The sequence below is a fragment of the Nicotiana sylvestris genome, chromosome 10 (assembly GCF_000393655.2).
Source record: "Nicotiana sylvestris chromosome 10, ASM39365v2, whole genome shotgun sequence".
NCBI lineage: Eukaryota > Viridiplantae > Streptophyta > Magnoliopsida > Solanales > Solanaceae > Nicotiana > Nicotiana sylvestris.
In genome coordinates this window covers 151,422,988-151,429,831 of record NC_091066.1, presented here as the reverse complement: position 1 = coordinate 151,429,831, position 6,844 = coordinate 151,422,988, and positions in this window count along the sequence as shown.

Genomic DNA, 6,844 nt, shown 5'->3' with positions numbered 1-6,844 from the left:
TTAGAATAGCATAGAAATTCAAAAGTTTAAAAGACAGACTAAATTTCATGAAGTCCTAAAACAAAATAATAAAGGGAAAGAAAAGTTTGTACATTAAAGAAAAAAATTGTAATTTACCAATAAAATGTATCTTTTGGCAAATAGGAAAGCATAAGCCAAAAGGTCATTGTCTTTTTATGGGAGAGATAAATTATGCCAATGGATATGACTTTGGCATAAATAAGGCACTGTAAAAGAAGTGAAGTGACAATATATTATGCATTTTTATACGAAAAAATATCAAGCACATAAAAAGGTTTTGAACGGATGATTTGAATAGTGGAAGCTCAAAGGAGCAAACTGGCAAAAAAGGTGAAAGATGGGAAGGATAATTGAATACTACCATTTATTAGGATCTCAATTAAATGATCAATTTTATTTTTCTATTCATGCGCGCGTTCACATTGTAGTATATATATATTGTTAGCACCTAATTTTTAACAATATTTAATTTTTTTGTCACTTTTTCCATGTAAATATTTTAGGGGGTTTTAACATACAAATTTTTAGCTTTGTTATACTTTTTATTATAGGTTAAAAATACAAAATTTTAGAAGGTGAATTATTACTATTAATATTATTTTATTTTTATTCTTATTTTTAAATAATAATAAAAAATCCGAAAAATATTAATTTTTTTATTTTCGGGAGAGATTTAAAAAAATAAGAAGAAGGGAAGTATGGAATTAAAAAAAAAAAGTTAAAGTATGTGGAATTCTCTTTTAAAAAAGTAAAAGAAAGTGAAAAATTAAAAAATAAAAGTAAAGTTTTGTGGAAATTTTTAAAAATAAAAAGTAAAAGAAAGTTGGAATTAAAAAATAATATAAAGGTAGCTGAAAATTTTAAAAAATTTAATTAAAAGAAAGTAGAAATTTTTAAAGAAAAGTAAAAGATAGTGGATTGTTTTTTTAAGAAAAGTAAAATAAGTGGAATTCTCTTTTAAAAAGGTAAAAAAAATGGGATTTTAAATAAGATAAAAGTAATTAAAGTTGTAATTTAAAAAATAAAAGTAAAGAAAGGTGGTAATTCTTTTTATAAAAAAAGAAAAAAAAAATGTAAGTGGGGTTTCTTTTAAATAAAAAAAAATAAAAAAATTAAAAAAAAACTGAATTTTTTTTGAAAATTCTCCTATAAATAGAAGAGAAATATTTGAAGAAAAGAAGAGAAGAGAAGAGGGAAGAATATTGAGAGAAAATAAATTTTCTTCTTCTATGCTAAAGATAATTTCTACTAGTTTTATTCTTTCTACCTATTTCTTTCAACAACAAAAAAAAACATATAGTCATTCATTACCTTGTTTAAAAAAATACCTCAAAAACAGGAGCTAAATCACACCAAAAATCAAATCCAAAAGCTTCAAACTCAATTTAAAAGATAGCCCAAAATACTAGCCCGAAGAGGTCGAAGTCGAGTTCGGTTCGAAAGGTTTCCGCTCGTTGCCTCTGATTGTGGTTCATTTGCACATTAAATTTGATGATTGTTTGCTCCATATGTATTGAATAAGATCTTCATCTATAAAAGGTTCATTCTTTTCTTAACCAATGTTTTCATTATTTTTCTTTCACCGTATTTCCATTTGATTTGTATATTATATTTTGGTTATCTACCAACTTGAAAGATATGAACAAAAAAAATGAAGGAAGAGCATCAAGAAATAGAATTCGTGAAAGACAGAATGAGTTTCTTCAATGAGATTGTAGTTCATAGGGAAAGATAGGAAAATGTATTCAAAATGGAGAGAGAACGATGTAATAGCTTGGATCCAAATTAAAGGATGTTAAGTCAATAGCAAATTTGATACCGACATGGGTGATTAGGTCCATAATAACTCAAATCATATATTTCTTCAATAATAATTCCATATTCATAAATCATGACCTTGCAATAATCTCAAAGTAGTTTTAGGAAGAAAAATAATCATGAATATTTGTAGTTTGCTTTAAATTGAATACAATCCTTTTAGAATAATCGAGGCGTGCCATGCCAAATAAAATCTCAAAACTCATGGCCCTCATTTAATTAATTTTAATCCTTAGAAATCGAGGCGTGTCATTTAGTTGAATTTTCCATGGCCCTCGCAAACTTGAAAGTGCGTAGTTGCTTTAGGCGCGCTAATGTTTTTAAAAAAAAAATTAATTTCCTAAACTCGGGTGTGCATTTTATGTGACCCAAATCCAAATCTCAACAACGTTAGATAAAACGTGTCGTGGACCGCAGGTGCATTTCATGTGACGTGGTTCAATACGTGTTTCATATGACGTTGAATTTTTCCAAAAAATAAATTAATTAAAAATGGCTAATAAGTTAAAAATATACCATAGGTTGAAACATGTTTTAAAAATCAGATAATAGGTCAATTGTAATAGTTTAAGCGGCCGTGCTAGAACCACGGAATCCGGGAATGCCTAACACCTTCTCCCGGGTTAACAGAATTCCCTACTCAGAATTTCTGGTTCGCAGACTTCAAAAGGAAAGTCGAAATTTCCTCGATTAGGGATTTAAAATAAATCGGTGACTTGGGACACCAAATAAACTATCCCAAGAGGCGACTCTGAATTGAATAATTAATCCCATTTCGAATAATGTCACTTAAATTGGAAAAACTCCCTTATATACCTTCGGGTGTGTAAAAAGGAGGTGTAACAGCTCTGGCGACTCTGCTGGGGATCCAAACCCAGAACTTCGGTTCAGGGTTCAAGAATTCGAGCTTAGAATAACTGTTATAGTTGGCTTGTTTTATCTGATTTTTACATGTTAAGCCTAATGTGCTAAATGTTGCTTTTACCGTTTTGATATTGTTTGGACTGTATATAAATTGCTATGAAACCCTCCTCTCCCTGAGTCTTCTAAATCATCTGGGAAGTGTGCACTTCTTGTGACTTCTTTTCTGTTAGAGTCTTATCCCAATTTTAGAACGATGTTCGGACAAGTTGCAAAGCTGGCGAAGCTTCTGTATTCCCGGTACGTTCCCCCCCCCAGCTCGAGCTGTCCGTTCGGGTAAGCCAGGTCTAGAACAATAAACCCAGGTTTTTAAACCTAGTATAACAAGCTTCATGCCGGATCCCTAGTAGGAACGTTTGTTTGCATCATGTGCATTTGACCTTGGAGACTCAACACAGGGGTTGGGTCTGTCTAGGACAGGTGTACCCAAATGAAAAAGACCATCCTGATGCATCTTACGTGCTACTTGTGCATCTGTTTGTTTCGGCTTGCATGTTGACCGGCTTCTAGAACAGAGGAAGAAAATCAAAAAAAATCAAAAAAAATCAAAAAATAATAATAATAATAATAATATATGAGTGAGAGGTAGGTATTTAGAAAATTCTGAAACTCTGCCGAAATTCTGGAAAAAAAGAAGAAGTCATCTCCAAATGAGCCAAAGTTTTCAACTGCCATGTTCTGTCAAAACTGGCGAACTACGCGGGTCTGATTCTCACCGGATGTGAGATACATAGGCAAACCTCATCGGTTCCGGCCCATAATTTTCAAAAAACAAATCCAAAAATATTTTCCTTTACTTCCTCTCTAGAAAAGTCTTTTTTTTAAACCCCAATTTTCAAAAAAATCCCAAAAAAAAAATATTTTCCATTACTTGCTTCTTTAGAAACTAATTGTTTTTTTAAAAAACAATATATATACAAAAATATTTTCTTTTACTGCTTTTTTAGACCCTAATTGTTTTTAAATATATATATATACATACAAAATTATTTTCTTTTAATTTCTTCCAAAAATCCAAAAATATTTTCATTCTTCTTTCAAAATTCAAAAGAAAATTCAAAATTCAAAAATATTTCATTTTTTTAGAAGCATTTCTTTCATAAATTCAAAATAAAATTCCAAAAATATTTTTCTTTCTTCTTTAGAAGTTTTTGTTTCTATCGAAATTCCAAAAAAAAAACAGTAAAAGTCTAAATTAAAAAGAAAACTTTCTTCTTTCGAAATTCCCAAAAAAAAAAAAAATTGAAATCAAAAATATTTTCTTTCCTCTTTATAAGTCTTTCTTGCGGAAATTAAAATATTCCAAAAAAAGAGTTAGTTTATTTACTTTATTTTTGGTCTTCCCGAACTACGCTAGTTTGATTCTCACCGGATGTGGGATACGTAGGCAACCCCCATCGGGTCCAACTTCATTTTTGTAAAAATAGCCCAAAAAGAACAAAAAATTTTGTTTTGATTGTAAATAAGAAGGTGATGTCATTCTTGTCTAAAATAGTTGAATGTCCCCAAAAGTGCGCCAGAAGGCCGTTTTTGCAAGAACAGCCACCTTTAGTAGTTTTATTTTAAGGTTTTGGCCGTTTAGCAAACACAACCTTAAAATCTTCTTCCCTGAAGTGCTGAAAGACCGTATTTGCAAAGCCGTATTTTTTATGAAATTGTTTTTAAAAAAATAGTGATAACATTTTCTTGAGTCAAAATGAGTCATAACCTTTTAAATTAAATCACCCTAATAAATGTGAAGGATGAGCACAGATGAAAACGAACCTTTCACAGCTCTTGAAGAGATCCCCTTACAGCTCCACATGTGGTGGAATGACCTGGGAAAAGGTAGCCGAGGAACTGTGATAAAAGTTTTGGGTGGTCTTGTCGGACTTTTTAACATCAAGCCAAGATTGGACGTGATTGAAGCCTTGATACCTTTTTGGGATCCGACTCGCAATGTGTTTCGCTTTTCTGATTTTGAGCTCACACCCACGCTAGAGGAAATTGTGGGTTACGTCGGCCTTAGCGGAAACCTTAGAAGTCGGTACCCGGTGTCACCGAGACCAGTATCTCCTCACAAGTTTCTGGATATGTTGAGTATTAGCCGGGATATTCAGGATGGGAATTTATCTAGAGGGTTTTGCACTTTCCAGTTCCTGTACCAACGCTATGGCAATCCCCAAGGTTTCGAAGCACCGAATACTGGTCTGACCCATGCTGGAAATAAAGATAAATGGGAGGCAAGGCGGGGTTTAGTTTTTATAGTAGCATTCTTGGGTGTTATAATATGTCCGCGAAAAGACGGCAACATAGAATTGTGCCTCGTGGGAATGGTTGATGTCGCAATCAAGAAAGCTAATGGCATATTAGTTCCCCTGATCTTATCTGAGATTTACCGAGCTTTGACCATCTGTCGAGAAAGGGGAAAATTCTTCCAAGGCTGAAACTTACTACTACAATTGTGGATACTGGAACATCTCTGCCACCGTGTCGGGTATATGAACTACGACATGACCGGTTTGGATTGCATCGAAGAATTTGAAAGCCGAGTGGCAGAGGTTGAATTTCCAGAGGGTACCGAAGCTTGGTTTGCCCACTTGAGTTCTTTAACATCGGATAAAATTGAGTGAACGTTCGGATGGCTCCCTGCCACCGAAGTCATATACATGTCAGCTAAAGTGTGCTACTTTCTCCTAATGGGCATCCGGAGCATCCAGCCATATACTCCTCATAGGGTTTTGCGCCAACTAGGAAGATTTCAAACCGTCCCCCATGACAAAGATTTGAGTGTACATGTCGTCGAATTGGGCCCAAAGGCTATATTTCTAGAAGGAAGAGTTCGCCAAGTTTAAAATGAGTGCAGATTTCTCGAACCCAAGACTATGGTGCAGGATCTAGCCAGAGGTGAGGTGGACCCCAATTATATGGTTTGGTTTGGCAAAAGATTTCAAATTCCTCGAGAGCCTGAGAGACCTGCTAAAAGACCTCATGTCCAACAATTCACTAACGACTCGTAGGAGCAGTGGGGCTGGTTGTCAAAAGAAGAAAGCTATAGGGCTAAGATAAGTAAATTAGAGGGACAAATCAGGGACCTCAAATTTGTCCACAGTATCCAAGCTGCCGCAGATGAAGGGGAAAAGAAAAGGCTAACTCAGGAAAATGAAGCTCTCAAAGCTCAAATCCATAAAATGAGAATAGCTGCTAGAAACCCGGAAAGAAGCCGGGCAGATGAAAGGCTTATAAGAGGTCTGAGAAAGAAAGTACTTGAGTATCAAGATGACCTAGAAAAATCTGAGGCTAGTCTAGCAAAAGTCCGAGCAAAATTGGCAGAGAATGTAGAAGGGCGAGCAGAGTTTGTGCGACAAATAAAAAGAAAATATGAGGGGACAATCGCCAATTTAAAGAGAAAGCTAATCACCCTTGAAAATAAGGCGGACAAACAGGCCAGGAATTTTAAAGCTGATAGGGAACATTGTTATGCTTTGATGGCCCAAATGGACGAAGATATGCAATAATTGCGGAATCAAAATCATCATGACACTCAAGTGTTGGAAGCCCGGAATCAGCAAATCGGGCGTTTACTTCAGGAAAAGGGTATTGTCCGAGAGAGGGTTAGAGCCATTGCCGACTACATCGTTATGAAATGCCACGCATGTGAGGATATGACTCAGACCACTTTCTTCGTTGCTGTAATGACATTTGTCCGCCAGATAATGAGTGATTTGGAGCGGCTTCAAGGGGATCTCGCATGTAGGCCCGTGAGACCAAATGATGTCCCATGGGCCCCAGGAGTCGAAGCATTGATGTATTCATGATTTTTCACTTATTGAGTCTGTATTTTGGAAATTATTTTTTAGTCTGTTGGTAGTTTTAAAATTCTAAGAAAATGAGTAGTTTAAAGTCTTTTGTAATAGAAAGTTTAGGAGTTTTATTAATGAAAATTTGAAAATTCCCAAAAAATTGTTTCTTTATTTTTTGCACTTATTTTTCTTGAACTACGTAATGATCTGATTCACGCGGCGTCATGATACGTAGGCAATCCTCATCGGATCCGGTCACGATTTTTGTAAATAACTCAAATAAGAGAGGGATGTGAAAAAGA